Below are 18,230 nucleotides of genomic sequence, written 5' to 3'. Positions count from 1 at the left end.
GCTTTCAGTGTTTTTATACCTAACAAGTTTTCTGGACATGATTTAGTAAGCAATAAATCTGTAGTTCTGGTCAAGGGTCCTATCGTAAGTGGAAGAGGCTGTGATACTTCATTAACAATAGGTTTTCCTGAAAAACCAATGGAAATATTCTGTGAGCCTGAGAGGGGTGCCCCTGGAACTTCACTACGTTTTATGGTTGTTCGACTTGCCCCTGTATCGAGTAAAAATTTTCTGTCTTGACCTAATAATTCACTATGTACATAAGGTCCTTCTTGGTCTACAGGGACCTCGATAAGGGGTAAGTCAACTTCCCTCTCTAGGCTGGTTCATGCGTATCGTTGATAATCAGGGTAGTCATACTGTGCGGTCTGGTACAGCTGTCGTGTCGTGGTTTGTGTGGCAGCAGCAGGCAACGCTGGTGCGGCTGGCACAAACTGTATAGATTGTTGTGGAGCTGGCATGGCCTGTGCATGCTGCGGTGCTCCTTGTTCATTCTGATCCTGTCTAAGTGGCCGTGGTCTTTCTTTTGTAATACCTGTGGCGATATTACGCTTCAGAACTGGGCAATCGTGTATGTAATGTCCTGGCTGTTTACAATAGTTGCTTGTCCCTTTTACAGGTCCTGCTGAATCACCGGAATGTGTCGTACCCTTTTTATGTCCTTCAGCTGGAACTGTCTGGGAGACTAGCATTTTCATTTTCGTGTCTTTCATGCGTCTTTGTTCATGATCTTGTTCCTCTCTAATTCTATTGTGATGATACTGTAACATTTGTAACATTTGTGATGGGGTGTTACCTTGCCAGGTACTCTCGAATTTTAATACTCTATTCTTCACTTGGGGCAAGGAATTTTCAACTAATTTTGTCACAAACAGATGTGGGTATGATTCGCTACTTGCTTTTATGCCACTATTTATACCAAAACATTTTTCAAATCGTGCATAGAAATCACTAGTGTCTTCATCTTGCTTTTGTTTACAGGCTGAAATTGCACCCCAGTCTTCCTTTTTCGTGGTTAATAAGCGTGGCAGTACCTGTACTAGTAAACCTGGTAGTGCTTTAGTTTTGTCCCCAAGCCCCGAACCTGGACCTCGGGCCTTTTCTTCATTTTCTAATGCTGTCCAATCTATCTTTTGGTCTCCCACCTCCCACTCTTTTTCCTTGAGTTTTTCATAAATGCCAGCAGGCATTAATACCTTTAATATTGTCATAATGTCGGGATAGGTATACTCTCCCATGAGTAACATGTCTTTAATTTCTCGGTGGAAACCCGCTGGGTCTTTGTCATGACTGGGTACCACTTTCTTCATTTCTAACAATTCTATTTTCGATATGGGCGTATATACATATACACGTTTAAACTCATTGTCCTCGCCTTTTATTGGGTGTACTTCTCGTAAGGGATTCTGTCTGTCCATGTAATACGTGGTTCTTTCCTTAATGGGCAGTGAGACATGTTCTGGGCATATAAAAAGAATGTACTGCTTTCTTGATTCTAGTATTTCTTTAATTAGCTTAGTACCTGAACCTCTCCATCTATTCGTGAGTAATTCAGTCAATATGTCAGGTAAGGGACCAGGATCTGAATGTTGGCTTTTATATAGTATAAGAAGTTGTTGAATCATATAAATCCCAGCTAAACGCTGTTCATCTGGGGTGAGATTCAAAAATGTGTGTGCTACTGTATCATCATCATACTTTCCGGGACTGTCAACCCAATGAACGGCTGACCTGGCTAATTCTTGTTCATCCATAGAATCGAGAAAATGATAACCCCTTCGTTCTCGCAGTAATTTGTCAGTGGTTTGGAACGAATGCTCGGGGGACCTTATATTTATTATAGGTGTTTGAAAATTCCTGTTATTTTCTAGACATATCGGACGTATCGGGTCAGTAAGACATCTAGTACTATTACAAGATCTTCCTCTACCTACATAGGCTATGGTTTCTGACTGTCCTGTGGGCAGTCCTGATCCTTCCTCCTCCTCATTTTGTTCAAACTGGTCTACCGCTAATCTTTCTTCGTGTAGACGTTCTATTTCTTTACGGATCTTTCTGCACATGGCTATTATACAGTTTTGCTTATCATGTCTCCCTTCTGATATATTCTGGCTCCATCTGGTAAGAATTTGCATTGCTTCCGGGTCTACCCCCGGTCGGTCTTGATTTCTGATCACACAATTTATAAGGAAACGTAACAGTTCCCCCTGTATCTCCACTTTCTGGTATTCCATAGCTCTGTTAATACATTCAGAATCTCGCCCTGTTTGGACAAAATGATATATATTATCTAGATGCATAGTCATTCCTGGTAACTTCCCTAAATACACCGCGGCTCGTCTGATACGTAATGATGCCAGGATCATTTCGTCCTCTTTGCCGGGCACAGGGTCATATCTACAATCTATAAGAAGTTCCTTAAGTGTGCGGGCATTTATGAGTTTGGGGGTACGTGAATGTGCAGATTCTTGAAAAGTAAGTTTATTTATTCTGGGTGGCGTAGAAAAAATATTGGTAGCACCTCCCGTAGCCCCATCTGGGGTATCGGGCGTGAAAGGATTCGTTGAACGCGATACAGCAACTATAGGTGTAGACACAGCTATAGAAGTAGCTGTAGGAACAGATGTAGAACCAGATGTGCTTGCCGGAACTTGTGTTTCGGAATTTGTTGCTGTAGAGATACAGATACTGGATCTCGGTGTTGAACCTCTCTGGCAGGTGGTCTATGTGGGGCGGAATTAGCGTACTCGGGAGCTGCGTCATCTAAATATGAGGAAAGAAAAACATCTTCTGCGGTTCTAGGATGCCCCTTAGGATGTACTTTTATTGGAAATAATGGGGGTGGCAAGTCTTTTGGTATCCCCGCAGTAGCCTTAGGTAATCCCTCGGCCAGAAGGGGATACATACCCTTCATAAGGGCATGTCTTTGTCTGTCTACTTGTTCTGATTTCACTCGTGCACCTTCTTCAATTAATAGATTTTCTCGGACTTCATTTGAATTCTCTTTACTCTTCTCTTCCTGTCTACGTGCTTTTTCTGTACGTCTATACGATTCTTTACGCCATAATTCAATGGCGTCTTTCTGTGATTGTCTAGCTTTCTTTTTCCATAATTCTTCCTCTACTTTCACGATGCACTCTGCATCCCAGGTCCCAGCTGCGGGCCACCTCTGACTTTCTGGTAATTCCTTAGTGTAGTCTACCCATAAATCAAGAAATAATATAGCGTCTAAGCCGTGTTTATGATACATGAAGTACCCTGGAGTGTCCCTAGGAGGAATAGGAACAGCTTCTTCGAGTACCCCTTTTCTAGTTGTGATCTGTCTTAATTTCGAAAAGAGCGGCATATTGAGAACTGATCTGATACTTGATCTTGAACAAACTTAATACAGTAATCACAATAATGAACAGTCATTCATACCACAATATGCAGAACGTACTAAAAACATTTAACATTTAACATTCCTGAGCAACAATGATGATACGATCTAAGGAAACTTAATTACTGAACATAATACTCGGCATTAACTGAATTATTCTGAATTTATATACTAGATATACTAGATGTACTGCTAAACAGTACAGATACACTGCTAAAACAGTGCAGACCGGATTTGTGTACCCAAACCCGTCTGGACCGGCACAACTTATGTGCACGCCAGAACGCCTCCCCAGTAATGGTACTCACCGGGTAGCTCGGAACGGAAGGCCTCGGAACGGAACTGAACTGAACTTGAACCGGACTGGACTCGACTCGAACACTTCGGAAACTGGACTCGACTCGGGACTTCGGAAACTGGTGGGCCTCTGTATACCTCGGATCTTGCTCTCTCAGCTAGGCTCTGGTCGGGATACTTCGCACTTCTCACCGCCTCGTCTGGGTGTTGATCGCAGCCTCAGTCGCCCCCGCTTGACCGGAGGGAGATACAGGAAATCCTGCTGGTACGCGTTGTTGTCCGTCCAGCTGTGGCAGGAGACCGGGCCTGCAACGCACCACTGGCGCGTGAGATGAGAAAGTGTCCCTGTTCGGGCGCCATTCATGTGGTAAATAATTTAATTACCGGGACTTAATTTGATACAGAAACATAATAAATTAGCTCAGTAAATAAGAGGCAGAATCCGTGGTATTAGAGGTTCGGAATGGGCTTTATTCCAATGGTCGATTATAATCGGTTGCTCCAGGTTCCATCACCACGAAGGTTCAGGAAGTGAAGTACATACATTATTGATAATTATTCACTTTTATACAATAGGCATTACAGTGAAGCCAATGCAAGAGGCGTAACAATTGATAGCAAAGATAACATTTTACATGCGTAGCTGAAGGAGGCGTAATTGGGTGTAACAAGGAAACGTCATTGGTTGTGATGTCACATATGGGTGGACCTATGAAATAATTTCGCAATGTCAGCAGAAATACTTGGCAGAGATGCGCGCACAGCAGCATGACGTGTGATTGACGTGCAACTAGGGGGTGAAGGGGACTTGACATTTAGCTCTACATGTGGCGACAGAAGTCTGGAGGGTCAAGTCAACCTAATCCCAAATCATATCTAACATCCTATGTTTAAAGAACTATGTTTATCCAAAAGAGAGGTCTCTTAGAGTAGAATCTTATTCTATACTGACTATACTGACTGTTAGTGCGTGTACAAGCGTCTAAGTGTCTACACTAGATGCGAGGGCAGGAATCTTCCATAGTAACAGGGCTATGAATTACTTGCATGAAGACAGAGAAGCCGGGCCTTTGCTCGGTAGCTGGCAGAATGTTTACTTAAACTACTAGACAGGAATGCATTGGGCAGGGATCGGAGCAGATAATTTCGAAGGTGAAATACAGTTCTTGGCAGGCAGCAAGCTAATGTCAGGCATCGTGAGCCGCGCAGGGAATGAGACAAAGTTCATGGTCACAGATGCAGACTCAGACTGGAGCTTCAGAGGCAGAAAGAAGGAAAAGCTTGATGACAGAATCAGGGCCTACTTGCCTGGACTGAAAAATAGCATAAGTGAACCATATAAAGGCGGTGGCCTTTTGTACTTAGGAATGGAATATCCGGCCCATTCATGGCGGATCTGAAAGAGGACATGTTAACGGTGGACGCACATGTGTTTGCGTCTTCATAACTGGAACTGGAGGGAACATACATGTACTTGTAACATGCACATAGAACCGTTGGGGTCCAAGATAGGGGACATAACTGACCAGGAAAATCCATATTTCCACACCCCTACAATACGATCTGTAGCGATGATAGGAGGCGGGTCAGGGTTGGGTTCATTTGAATCGAACCCCAATCGAGATAATGCATCAGCCTTCCCATGTTTTCTTCCAGGTTGATATTGGATGATAAAATCATATTCACTAAAGAAAGAAGTCCACCGTAACTGCCTTGTGGACAATGCTCTTGCTGATTTAAGAAACAGTAAATTCCTATGGTCAGTGAGGACGGTAACTTTATGTAAGGTGCCTAACAAATATTGTCTCCACTCCTCGAAAGCTCGTTTGATAGCCAGGAGCTCCTTATCGCCTACTGAATAATTCTGTTCTGCAGCAGAAAGTTTGTGGGAAAAGAAGGCAACAGGATGTAAATAGCCAGTAGAAGTGTCTCTTTGCGATAAAATGCCTCCAATAGCTGTCTGAGACGCATCAGTTTCTACCAAAAAAGGACGAGAAGGATCTGGGTGTCTCAAGATAGGAGCTTCAGTAAAAGCTCGTTTCAAGGTTTCAAAGGCAGCGTCTGCTGTAGGGGACCATACAAATTCAAAGTTTTTCTTCAATAGTTTGGTGATGGGGGACGCCAATTCAGAAAATCTGTCAATAAACCGCCTATAGAAATTGGCGAACCCTAAAAAGGTCTAAACATCCTTCAAAGTTTTGGGAGAAGGCCATTGTGTTATTGCTTCTACTTTCTGTGGATCCATACTAACTCCTGCAGGTGTTAAAACGAAATCTAGAAAGCCTACCTTGGTTGTATGGAATTCACATTTATCCAATTTGACATATAACTGGTTGTCTTGAAGTCTTGTTAATACTGATTGTACATGATCTATGTGTTCCTCCACAGAAGACGAATATACCAGTATATCATCTATGTAGGCAACTACATAGATGTCCAACATGTCCCTCAACACCTCATTAATGAAATATTGGAACGCGGCAGGGGCGTTACAAAGCCCAAAGGGCATAACCAGATATTCATAAAGCCCAAACTTAGTGCGGAAAGCTGTCTTCCATTCATCACCTTGTTGGACTCGCACTAAGTGGTACGCCCCTCGTAAGTCCAACTTTGTAAAGATCTTAGCATTCTTCACCTGATCCAATAATGATGGTATTAACAGCAAAGCATATCGATTTTTAATGGTGTTATTATTCAAACTGCGATAGTCAATACAGCATCTGAGGCCTCCCTCTCGTTTGGGGATGAAAAAGAGAGGAGAGGAAGCAGGTGACCGGGAAGGACGAATAAAGCCTATGCGGAGCATTTCATCCAAATATTCACGCAGATAAAGGTTCTCCTTTTCAGTTAGCGCGTAAATACGACTACAAGGTATCTGAGCCCCCGGTATTAAGTCTATTCTGCAGTCATAGGGACGATGGGGTGGAAGTGATGTAGCCTTTTGTTTGTCGAATACGTCCTTCCAGTCCGAATAACAGGAAGGGAGGGCAGGCTCAGATGGTATACAGGGACCTAACAAAGGAGCTGCAATTTTAGGCTGCGTCAAGCAATGTTCGCTGCAAAATTGTGAGGCAAAGGACACATTCCTCTGACTCCAATTTATGGTTGGGTTATGTTGTGACAACCACGCGACCCCTAACACAACAGGAAACTGAGGAGATTTGATTAAATCAAAAACAACGGTTTCAGTGTGTATTTCATTTATGCACATTCGTAATGGGATAGTGGTGTGTGTAACTGGACCTGATTTATTAATACTCCCATCTATGGTTCGCACTTCTTCTATAATGGACTTTGCTTCACGAGGAATGTTTTTCACTGGATGTCCATGAAATTACCGGTAGCCCCGGAATCCACCATAGCACGGACCTTAACTTGATTACCTCCCCACTCTAACAACGCATCAACATGGAAATGGGAGAGCATGGTGCATGAATTTTCTATAACTATGGGTTGGGAGACTATTAAACCTGAACCGCCTGAAATTCTTGTCCCCATAGATCCCAGGCTCCTTAGTTTCCCTGCTCCTTTGATTTATTTGGTTTAACTGCACAATCTCTCAAGAAATGCCCCTGTTTACCGCAGTACAGGCATAATTTTTGGTCACGACGCCGCTGTCTCTCCTCATTACTGAGAGGACCTCTTAAGCTCCCTATCTGCATTGGGTCCACCTCGGTAGCAGACTTCTCGGTCTCTGTGCGCTTTTCTCTATAGGTCAGAAGCCGTGCCTCTGGTCGCCCCTTCTCCCTCCTCCGCTCATGTAACCTATGATCCAACTTCACGGTTAGGTCCATAAGAGCCTTACACTCTTGGGGGGGGTTCTACCACCTGAGATAACACATCTTTTAAATCGTCTTTAAGCCCCATGTAAAATAAAGCACTTCTTTTTTCTTCAGGCCAACCTGCTTCTACTACCAGGCGGTTGAATTCTGCAATGTATGTAACCAAATCCTTAGAACCCTGCTTCAGATTCAACAGTTCGGAATCGACGGACTGTATGAAAGAATGTCTATCGAACAATTTTTTCAGTTCCTCCTTAAATAGGTTGTAATTGTATAAAAGAGGGTCATTCCGTTCTACCAAAGGAATAGACCAGGTAGCTGCAACTCCCCCCAGGTATGATAACACAAAGGCCACCTTGGCCTGTTCTGTGGGAAAACAAGCAGCCTTGCACATAAAGTGCAGTTGTCATTGATTAATAAAGGCTGCGAAACGGGAAGGATCTCCCGTGAATCTTTCTGGGGGTGCTAGTGGTATAGTGGGAGGGGTGGTAACTTGAATCACCGGATTACTGGCTACCGCTTGGGGGGACAAGGAAGGAGGAAGGCCTCCTTCAGCCCCTTTTGTGGTCTCTTTGACCACATTTCTCTGCAATGCGTCTACTCTGAGGGAAAGGGCTTGCGTTTCTTTCTGTAAATTCCCTATCATATGAGCTAAAGCTACTAGGGTGATCTTGTTCTCCTCCATCCCGACCAGGCAGAGATTCCACGTGGGCTTCGCGTTCTGTCAGGCTCACCTGAGGTCTCTGTGGGGGCAGGAAGCAGGAAACAGATGACAATTCCCAACTTCCCTCCACCACCAGTCCCGCCCAACAAAGTCAAAGCAGAACAAGTGAATGGGGGGAAGAGGGGAGACAAGGGAATGAGAAACAAGGCAGGTCCAGCGCACCTTCAGCACCTCGAGAGTCCCACTGAGATCCAAAAGAAGTCCTGCAAACAGAAGGTGAAGTTAGCAGACAGCCAGCTTAACAGACAGGGCAACTAATCTAGCAATAACAACTACACAAGTATCCCATATCTACCTGAACTTCTCCCCTCTTCCTCGGATGTCCAAAAAATAATGTAAATAACTGAAATGACCAGTGTGATGCTTCTAAACATAAAGAAACAAAAACGTTAATTATCTACACACTCTGAGCTATGATAAAATTCATAGAAGATGTAACTACTCTTCTTACCCTCACCAAGTGAGCGTCGACATGGACTGTCTTGTGGCCGCAATAATCAGCCTTGGTTGTTAATAGCACAACCTATAAAGTTCACTCCTTCTACTTATTGTAGGTTGTTCTAGTCACAACCCTCTGCACTTCTGTGACACCTGTTTGCAGTTAATTTCCATAAACAGCGACATGGGAAGGCATAAAAGAGAAGGCTATTCTTTCCATAACCATATATACATTGAAAACATTACAACATGGAGTGAAAGGCACAACAGAATTGAGGTGCGAGTATGAGCAGTGTTTGCACACGCATAAGAAGAGGCAGATGCCGCAACGCCCTTGCGAGAAGCCCCTATGTTGCTCACCACGAGGGCCAGTGAATCACTAATACTAACGAGCTACTGAATGGAGCCCCAAAGCTGCCGCTAAAGAAGCTTCCCTGGAGGGACAAACCCTTCACAATGAACGCGAGCGCGTTACCGCCTTTACGTGGTGAAGTTCTCTCGAAGAACAATGAGTCAAAATCAAGGTGTCTGCAAGTTACGGTTGAACGATTCTCCCCAACGATCCAGAGCAGGATGACGGGAATCCAGCGCGAGGCGTCTCCACGAACAAGTGTGACCCGGAAGCGGAACGGAAACCCGAAAGTGACGTCTCTCCTCAAACAACTCGAACGCGAAGCATCAAACGTTCCGACGTGATGTGCTTTATACCCGGGAATGCGGAAGTCCGGATGCAGCCGCGACTCCCTCTCGAGCACAGGTATGACAAGTTTGCTCTTAAGAATTTTATACTAGAGCAATTCCAACTTCAAATTCAAGGGAGGTTGGAGGGGAGGGGACTTCTAAAATATTGAAGAACATGGGTGTAGAATCAAGGTTGTACTCAAAACTCTTAGGAGTCAGGCCCTTGATTCCCCTTGGTGACTGGAAAATATTTGAGCAATATTTCCTGCTGGACCTTGGATTAGTCTGTCCCCAACTCTGAGGGCTTTATTATTAGCTGAGATGGCAGACAAAAGGGATTATTTGTGGAGTTGTCAGTCACCTTAGGGCACAATGATGGAATCTTTAAATCTCTCTGGGTTTCGTTGGTTGTTGTCTCGGAAATATTAATTGGAATAGGCACAGTGTCTATGCCCATCATTTGAAAAGATTCAGCAACAAAAAGAATCAAATTAGCTGCCGTTTGAGAGGTGAGCATCCTCTTCTGGAAAAATTACAATTAAGATGCCTTTAGAATGTGATAGATGTAGAGTAGGGATAGCACTAAAAAAGTCTAGAAGGTGAGTATAGTTTTAAAACATCTATGGTTTAGGTGCAATATTTCTCAAATTAAAGACTGTAGGTTAGACTGCCTCGGGATTTTTATACTTCTCTCAGGAGGAACTATTCTATGCAGTTAATGACTTGATATTATTTTCAGATGCAGTTGAGGGATTGTAGCTGTACACCTGGGAGTTATTCTTAATAAATGCTGAACCTTCTGGATATAACAGGGATGTATAAGGCATAATATTTAGAGGAGTGATCACATTCCATCTGTGTGCTGGAATCAGCTACTACAAATTAGCATAAGGGGTTGATTGAACGGTAGGCTTTACACCAGAAATAGAGTCCATCTTGTATGCATAAGATTGGAAATTCATCTATATGTGTTCCTTTTTTCTTAGCTTCCACTGTGCCTGAATTTGTTTTTCTTTCTGATGTTCCTTTATTTAAGAAATTAGGCAAAACTCACCCTTGTACATACAAGAGCTTCTTTTTAGATTCTCAAATGTATTCTGTGCCACAAGACTTTCTTTAAGTTTGAAGTCTGCCCTGAAAATAATTGTAGTAGGGAATACATTTGCTCTTTCTGTCTATTCTTCCTCATGCAATGCCACCTACATTGATTTTGAGAATTATGATTATCCAGAACTGGTGGCAGATTTCCTTGGATGGAGACTGTTGAGGACTTCTTCCTGGTGGGATCAAATCAACAGTTTGTGATCCTGTAATATAAGTTGCAATATAGGCCTGAAGAGAAACATATAAATCTTCATGTTTTTGAGTGACCCAAAGTAATAATAATGTTTTTAGACTAGTTTTTAGATCATAGCTTGATCTGAGCTAACACATTTTGGAGGTAAGAACATGTTGAAACGAAACCAGAGCATCAGAAAGAAAAGTAGAGCCTTTGGGAAATAAGATTCTGACATCGTACATATTGGAGACATAGATGGGATGGAACTAAAGGATTTAAAATCAAATTCGATGTTAAAGATGTTAAAGATACGCTGGGTGATTTTTTATCCATTTCCATCTCCTGTTTTAGGTCTACCTGCCTGCTATGACATACCAATACATCATTTTCTCTTAAAAGTATATGTGTTGATGACTTTATTATATATTGTATATATACAAGGGGGGGCGTGGTCAGGATGGCAGAGTGAGTGGACGCATACTCAGGTCCCTCCGCTCCGACCCAGCTAAACTAGATGCATCCTCGGCGCCCATGCACTTTAGGGGTGAATCTGAAGCCCCGCGGCCCGTCAGGAGTCCGTGAGTCCTTCTTGGTTCACCGGGCTTGGAAAATTAAGCGCGCAGGGCGGTGTCTGCCAGAAGCACAAACGGGAGACCCCAGCAACTCTGAGAGAGTGGAGAAGACCCAGCTTCAGCAAGCCGTGGGCCGAGGGGCGTGATTGAACCAGGTGGGTACAGCGTGAGGCGGCGGACACGCACCAGTCTGCTTGACGAAAAGAGGACGTGGAGAGGGCCGGACCTGGTGGTTCTCACCATCTGTACAGCAAGTGGAGACTCCGGTGGCACCAGTGGCCCTGTCGACTGGGCCTATGAGGGACAGAAAGAAAGAAACAGCATTGGTGTGGGACTGCTGCACATATGCGGGTCCCCTCCGCCCCGGCCCCACCATAGCCTGGCACTGCCCCAGCATCCTCACACAGCGGTGGGGGACCCAGCACACCCAAGATCTCCAGAGAGCCTGTGAACTCCTCTGGGACACCCGGGCCCTGATAGCGAAGCATGTGGGCGGTGCAAATCTGAGGCGCGTCCCAGCAGCACATCCCAGCAGCACATCCCAGCAGTGCTGGAGGCGGTGACTGCTCTGCAAAGCGAGCAGCAGGGCTGAAGGGGTCAGTAGGTGCAAGAGGTGCCCTCCGTGGAGCCTGTGAACTCTTGTTGGCTATCCGTGCCCAGACAACATGCGCGCTGCCCCCGCCAGGCCCAGAAGTGACAAGCCCTGGTGGCGCTGGAGGCGGTGACCGCTTAGAACTGGTAAGCCACAGGGTAGAGGGGGACGGCAGGTGTGGGTGCCCCTCCAGAGAAGGGAGTGCATCGACTCTGCGGCCACAAGGACCTGGCATATGGAGATAAACCGTGGAGGCCAAAACAAAAGCGGCCCACGCACACCCGGTGAGTGGGGAACGGTGAGCAACAGGGGCAGCAGGCCGAAACATGACAGCACACAGCTAAGGTCACACCTGGGGGCACACAAGCATACCTTCCCCCCTATGAGGATGGAAGGGCTGGGACCCCCGGAACCTCCTGAAGGGGGCATCCTTCAGTGCAGCCAAGACCCCCAAAACCTACCTTATCTCATTCCACCAGCTAGGGATGGCACACAGAACCTCGTTATTAAAGGGAGGGGCCCTCTTGGCACTGAACACTCTCCCCGGGCCTCCACATTGCGCTACAAGTGTCTGCGTCCTTCCCGGGCATAAGTAGGACAATGGGACCTCTCACCTGTGTAAAGCTACTCTTGTCGAGATTGAGTTCCCCCGGCTCATGGGGACACGGAGCTGGAGGAGACCCCACTGCAGGAGAATACATGGCAACACCCCAAGCCAAGAAGGATCACTCGCGGAAAGACATGCCCACCAAATCCTCCATACCCCCCAGCAGCGGATCGCCCAGTCCCCTGTGCAGCACCCTATCCCCAGTGGATGAGGACGGAGGGGAGGCGACGGTCACTCGGACATATCTAGAGACCCTATTTTTGTCCGATCAAGAAAGATCCGGCACAGGATTTGCAGGTGGTATGGAAAGACATCTCGGACATTGGGGACCGAGTGGACACCCTGGAAACCGATGAGATCACCAGGGACGAGGAAATTGAGCAGCTCAGGTAGGAACTCATCCGCCTCACAGACCAGCAGATCGACCTTCATGCCAATACTGAGGACCTTGAACACAGATCAAGGCGCAATAACATTAGAATCATGAGTGCCCCTACGGCAACAGAAGCAGGGAATGTGGAGGAATACATCACTGTTCTCTTTGTTCAGATCCTAGGTGATACGCAGGCATCAGACATCTGATTAGATAGAGTCCACCAAGCGGGCCCTTCCCAAGTCGCGAACCTGCCCCCCGGACACCTTGGCATGTGTACACAACTTCCCCTTGAAGGAACGTAACATTCGCAGGGCCAAAGACGCCAACCCGTTCACTTTCATGGCCAGCCACTTCAAATTTTCCAGGACCTCTCAATGATCACGCTGCAGAAGCAGAGAGAATTTCGCCCGATGACTGTCTTTCTCTGAAAACACAACACCACATATGTGTGGGGCCACCCCTTTCGCTTGGTCTTCACCTGGGAAGGGAAAACTCACCAACTACGCTCCCTCAAGGCTACCTGTGATGTTGTCGAGATTGAGCCACCGGAGGAGCCCCTGGAGAATGCGGCGAGATCAGGAACCAGGTCCAGTCTTCAGTCCCGACGGAGACAGAAATCCCAGGGCAGATGCCTTTTGAGACCAGAACCAGCTATGATGGCCCAGGAGAGTAAGTCTGTTTTGGAGAGCCTCACTTGAGATATGGCACAGGGAAACGCTGACTGAGATACTGGAGCTGCACCTCAACCATCGCTTGGGTGCATGACAGACACTAACCTGGTCCGGGAGTGGGGGGCCCCCAAGAAGGCGAATGGCCACCACAGACCTCACCTTCTGTTTTTCTCCCGGAATGGCTTGGGTCGTCCAGAACGTCCCACCCTTTCCTGAGACTCTGTTCTTGTTTCTTGTTCAATTGTTTTTGTTTGATACGTACCAAGCTGCAGCACCACTGAGGGTTTTAGAGTCTGAGAAGATAGTGTTCCATATGCAGAAGCTCTCACATCTAAAGGGCTCACCATACAAAATATTACAGCCTGTGAGGAGAGGGGACCGGGAGAAGGCCACCAATAAGACCGCACACACATATTATGACATCGGGTGGTTACCTGAAAGTGGTCTCCCTAAATATAAAGGGGCTGAAAAACTCGGTTGAGCGGAGGGCTGTCCTCTCATATCTAAATCACACCGGGTGGATATCTGTCAACTACAGGAGACCCATCTCCTCCCGAGCGAGTCTCACAGGCTTAAATCAAAGGCATTCCCACGTCAATTTTTCTCCTCAATAGGATGCAAGATGGCTGTGGTGGCAATCCTAACGTCCCATAAATTTCTGGGATTGATTGGCCGTAAACGAACCGAACTCAAGGGCTGTCTCCTGGTATATCAGATACGATTGGGCACTCAGACACTCACCATGGGCTCCTTATACGCACCTAATGAGGTACAGGAACATTTAATTTGCACAGCATTAGGAGATGCCCTCACATCTCAAGACTGGTTAGTCCTAGTAGGTGGTGAACTTAATATAGTTTTCAATACTAAATTGGATTGTTTGGACCTCAGGAAGGGAGGGGCTGGGGCACTGTTTGACGAGGGATTGGCTTGGATGGGGGAGATGGGTTTGATAGATCTATGAAGGGCATCCCATCCCCACACCCGTGACTACACAATTTTCTTGCACGCCCACAAATCATATGCCCGATTAGACTACTTTCTAGGAACCTTCTGCAATTACGCCGTACTGTGGAAATTGAACCAAGATCTCTCTCTGACCACTCAGAACTCCATAACTCCCAACGGAGAGACGCAGGTCGGCAATGGAGGCTCCGGTAGACATTATTGCAAAAGACGACGGTGATTAGGTAGATTAAGAATGTTATTAGTGAATAAATAGACCTTAATGATACCCCCTATATATCCACATCCACTCTTTGGTATTCTCTGAAGGCAGTCATTGGGGGGGAGCTTATAGCTCTCTCAGCGGCCGAAAATCACCAACAAAAGGTTATAAGGGCAGAGCTCCAGAGGCAGGTCTGAGTGTCATGCTTGCCGTGGTCTGCAGTGAACCGCGGACGAGAAGTATTTAAGCCCCTCCTATCCACATTAAAACGCTTCTAGTTCTAGTGTTTTTTCCCCTCCTATTACTTCCGGGTGACTCACCTTGCTTTAGGTCCTGGTTGCTTGCACGGCATCTTCGTCTTCGGCGTCCTTGTGACTGCTCGTCCTCCTGGTGGGTCTCGGTGGCTCCTTCTCTGTTCCTGGGCATCGGTGCTCTTTTCTCAAGGCTTCTGGCTTTTTGTTTGGTCCTCGTGGCGGTGTTCCTTTTTTGTTCCTGTCCCCTGCTTCCTTGGTTGGCATTGTTGGTGCGCCTTTTCGGCTCCTGACGCTCAGGCACCTGCAAAAGAAAACAGAGAAGCTCTCTATTGCAGTAAAAGCTCATCTGCACTGTCTAACATAGTTAATTATATATATATTACTCACATGTGTGATTTTCCTTCGTCGTTTGGGGATCTGACTGGCCCTGAACCTTGTTATAACGGTCCTGTGGGGTTACACAACATGAATGTTATTACTTCCTGAATTTAAGGAAGCACAAGACAAGGTCATATCATTAAATAGCAAGTTAGCTAGTGTTATTATTTTACCATTTCTTTCTCCATCTGTTAAGGCTACTCCTCACATATCATAGGTGGATGTTGCTCGCTCTTCCTTTTTTTACTACTATATCTGAGGCTGCAATTGGTCACTGTCTCGCTAATATCTGCTATTCCTTTCTTGCCTTACAGATGATGGTAACCATATAAGAGGGGAATTCTTCAGGTAATTACACTACAAACATTTTTACCATTTAGTTCATGTAGACCTTCTATTCTGTTTATGTCTTACCTTATCCTTTGTTGTCTCCTGTAGGAACTATCCTAACTACCTGCACTAACACCTGAGTGGGAGACGCCGTGGGACAATTGTTTTATTTTCCTCTCTTCCCCTGTTTACCATTGTCGCTTTGACATAGTTGGGCGCTATAGGTGGATCGGGGAAGTTGGGACCTCTTCACCTTGCATGTTGTTTCTGCGGAGACTTAGGTGAGAGCCTGACACCGAGAACTAGAACACATTAATTACCGCACCGGGGCTCCCAGGAGTTGGTGCCAGCTGGAGTCCACGCGGAAGCAACTGGCGAGCCTAGGCCTAGACAGGGCAGAATACTCACTCCTACATCTAAAATATTCCTTCTATGTAAATGGTAACAAGTGCGGAAGGCTCCTTATTACCAAGCTTCAGGCCCAGTGGCAGTCCACTAGAGTGGGCTCCCTCTTATCCGGAGAAGGAGATCTGATAGAAGATGATGCTCAGATAGTGGCCCACTTCAGAGCATTCTACACAACCCTGTACATGAAGCAGTCTACCCCCCCTACTGGAGGCCCCATCACGTTAGCTCCGCACCGCGGCTAGGACACGCTTGACTGATGCCCGGGCGGCCTCCCTAGGTGACCCAATCCGAATCGAAGAGGTCATCTCAGCAATTTCCAGGCAGAAATCTTAGAAAGCGCCGGAACCAAATGGTTTCTCTTTGGGCTTTTGAATGTGGATGTGAAATTGTTTATGGGGATTCTAGCAGCCCGCCTTAATCCCTTTATGCAGGGCCTGATAGGCCCTGACCAAGCGGGTGTTGTCCCACAGAGACAATGCGTGGACAACACCAAAAGGCACCTACACAATATTGATAAAGCTAACTGTAGGGAGGGTTCTAACATGTTGTTCCCGGTTGACGCAGAGAAAGCCTTCGACCGAGTCTACTGGCTCTTCCTGAAAGCGACACTATCGCACTGCGGGTTGAAAGAAAGGTTTAGATCCTGGGTCTTTAGCAGCTATGGCTCCTTGGTGGCCTCGTTGCGGTGAATGCGCAGGGCCCCGAGAGCTTCCCAATAAGTTGGGGTACACAGTAGGGTTGCCCCCTCTGACCCCTCCTCTTCGCTCTTTACATGGAGCCCTTCGTGCAGCAAGTGAGAGATCACCCCAGGATCAAGGGAATCCCTCAAGGTGGGGAAGAGCATCGGATTAGCCTTTACACAGATGACATAATGTCATGCTGGACGACCCCCGTGATAGCTTACCCCATTTTCTGCAAGAGCTGGAAGACTTTGGGGAGGCGTCAGGGTCACGCATGAACCTCCACAAGTCCCAGGCTCTCAATATCTTGTTTTGCCATCCCATAGTCGAGGTCTTGAAACAGACCTACACAAATTACTGGGCAACTGAGTCCATCCCTTATCTGGGAGTTCACCTAAGCCCGACTCTAGAGAGGACGAACGCCCTTAATTACAGAAAGCTGATGAAACGGGTATGCACCAAGCTGGATCAATGATGGCACTACCGCTGTCCCTGCTGGGCCATGTTGCAGCCTTAAAGATGGCCACCCTACCTAGAATACTCTTCCTGTTTCAGGCCCTGCCCTTGACTCACAGGTGGGAACAATCCTGGCCCTACAGGCTGCGCTCCATCACTTTGTCTGGGCGGGCAAACGACCTAGGATGAGCAAGGAGCGCAGCTGGCTCCCCCAAGCGGAGGGTGGACTCAAAGTGCCTTGCCTGCTCCGGTATTTTCAGGCGGCCCAGCTCCGATTCCTAGTTGAGTGGTCCAGAGCAGAGTCAGAGCAACACTGGCTGTTCATGGACAGGGCTCTAGCTGGACCTCTGAGAAATTTCCATTCCTCCATCGAGCACACCGGGCTCCTAGCCTCTATATCTTCCAGGTCACAAGCTCCCTTTTGAAGGTCTGGGACTGGTGCACCTGCAGGGGGAGGTTGACCACTTTTCCCTCCCCTCTGACACCGGTTGTGGATAATCCCGCCTCAACACCCGATACCGGGTCATCCTTCTGGGTGTGGCGAGGAGCAACCTGTAGAGCAGCAGGGCATTTCTTTTACCTAGAGGGCCCCATCCCTTTTGACACTCTCATGAAGGACTACTCCATCCCCGAGGACGAACGGTTCCGATACCTCCAAATTAGACATTGGCTGCTGCATCCATCAGTGCGAGGAGGAGCGGAATGACCATTGACGCACTATGAAAAGTGGCTCCTAGGCATTCAGACAAACTCCTCCTCTCAGAACTATATGTCCTTCTCCGTGCCACATAGACTGAAGACAATTCCCCAGCCCAGAGGTGATGGGAAGCAGAATTAGGATGCCAACTCGCCAAGAAAGAGTGGCACGGTATCTTCCATAGAGCAAAACACACTGCCTATAATACATTACGCACTGAAACAGCCATCAAAATCACCTCATACCGGTACCTGATCCCAGTGAGGCTTTACTGGGGAAACCCTGCACGTAGTGACAATTGCTGGTGCTAGTGTGGTGCGAAGGGCACACTCACCCAAATACTCTGGGACTGCCAAAAGATAACCTCGCTCTGGAACTCAGTCCTCAATGACAATGACACCCACTTCTCAACCCAGCTCCCTAGATTTCCATCATACACTCTGCTTGGCCTCCCTAACCCC

At 46.8% G+C, this 18,230-nt stretch overlaps 1 long non-coding RNA gene across 2 annotated transcripts in view; it reads right to left on the bottom strand.

Moving 5' to 3' along the window:
* LOC146776128 (uncharacterized) overlaps positions 1-18,230 on the bottom strand; it is a 120,151-nt gene that overhangs the window by 14,458 nt on the left and 87,463 nt on the right. The window contains exons 2-5 of one of the 2 annotated variants that reach the window (XR_014972225.1): positions 15,208-15,268; positions 14,887-15,121; positions 8,478-8,548; positions 8,305-8,385 (exon numbers count right to left, since the gene is read on the bottom strand). This is a non-coding gene — a long non-coding RNA (uncharacterized LOC146776128). Of the gene's footprint in view, positions 1-8,304; positions 8,386-8,477; positions 8,549-14,886; positions 15,122-15,207; positions 15,269-18,230 lie in introns of those variants that run through there. The other variant, XR_014972226.1, reaches the window with a different exon arrangement.

The sequence above is a fragment of the Triturus cristatus genome, chromosome 12 (assembly GCF_964204655.1).
Source record: "Triturus cristatus chromosome 12, aTriCri1.1, whole genome shotgun sequence".
NCBI classification, from domain to species: Eukaryota; Metazoa; Chordata; class Amphibia; order Caudata; family Salamandridae; genus Triturus; species Triturus cristatus.
Note: the sequence above shows the minus strand (reverse complement) of the source record. Positions and strands in the feature narration are given on the sequence as shown.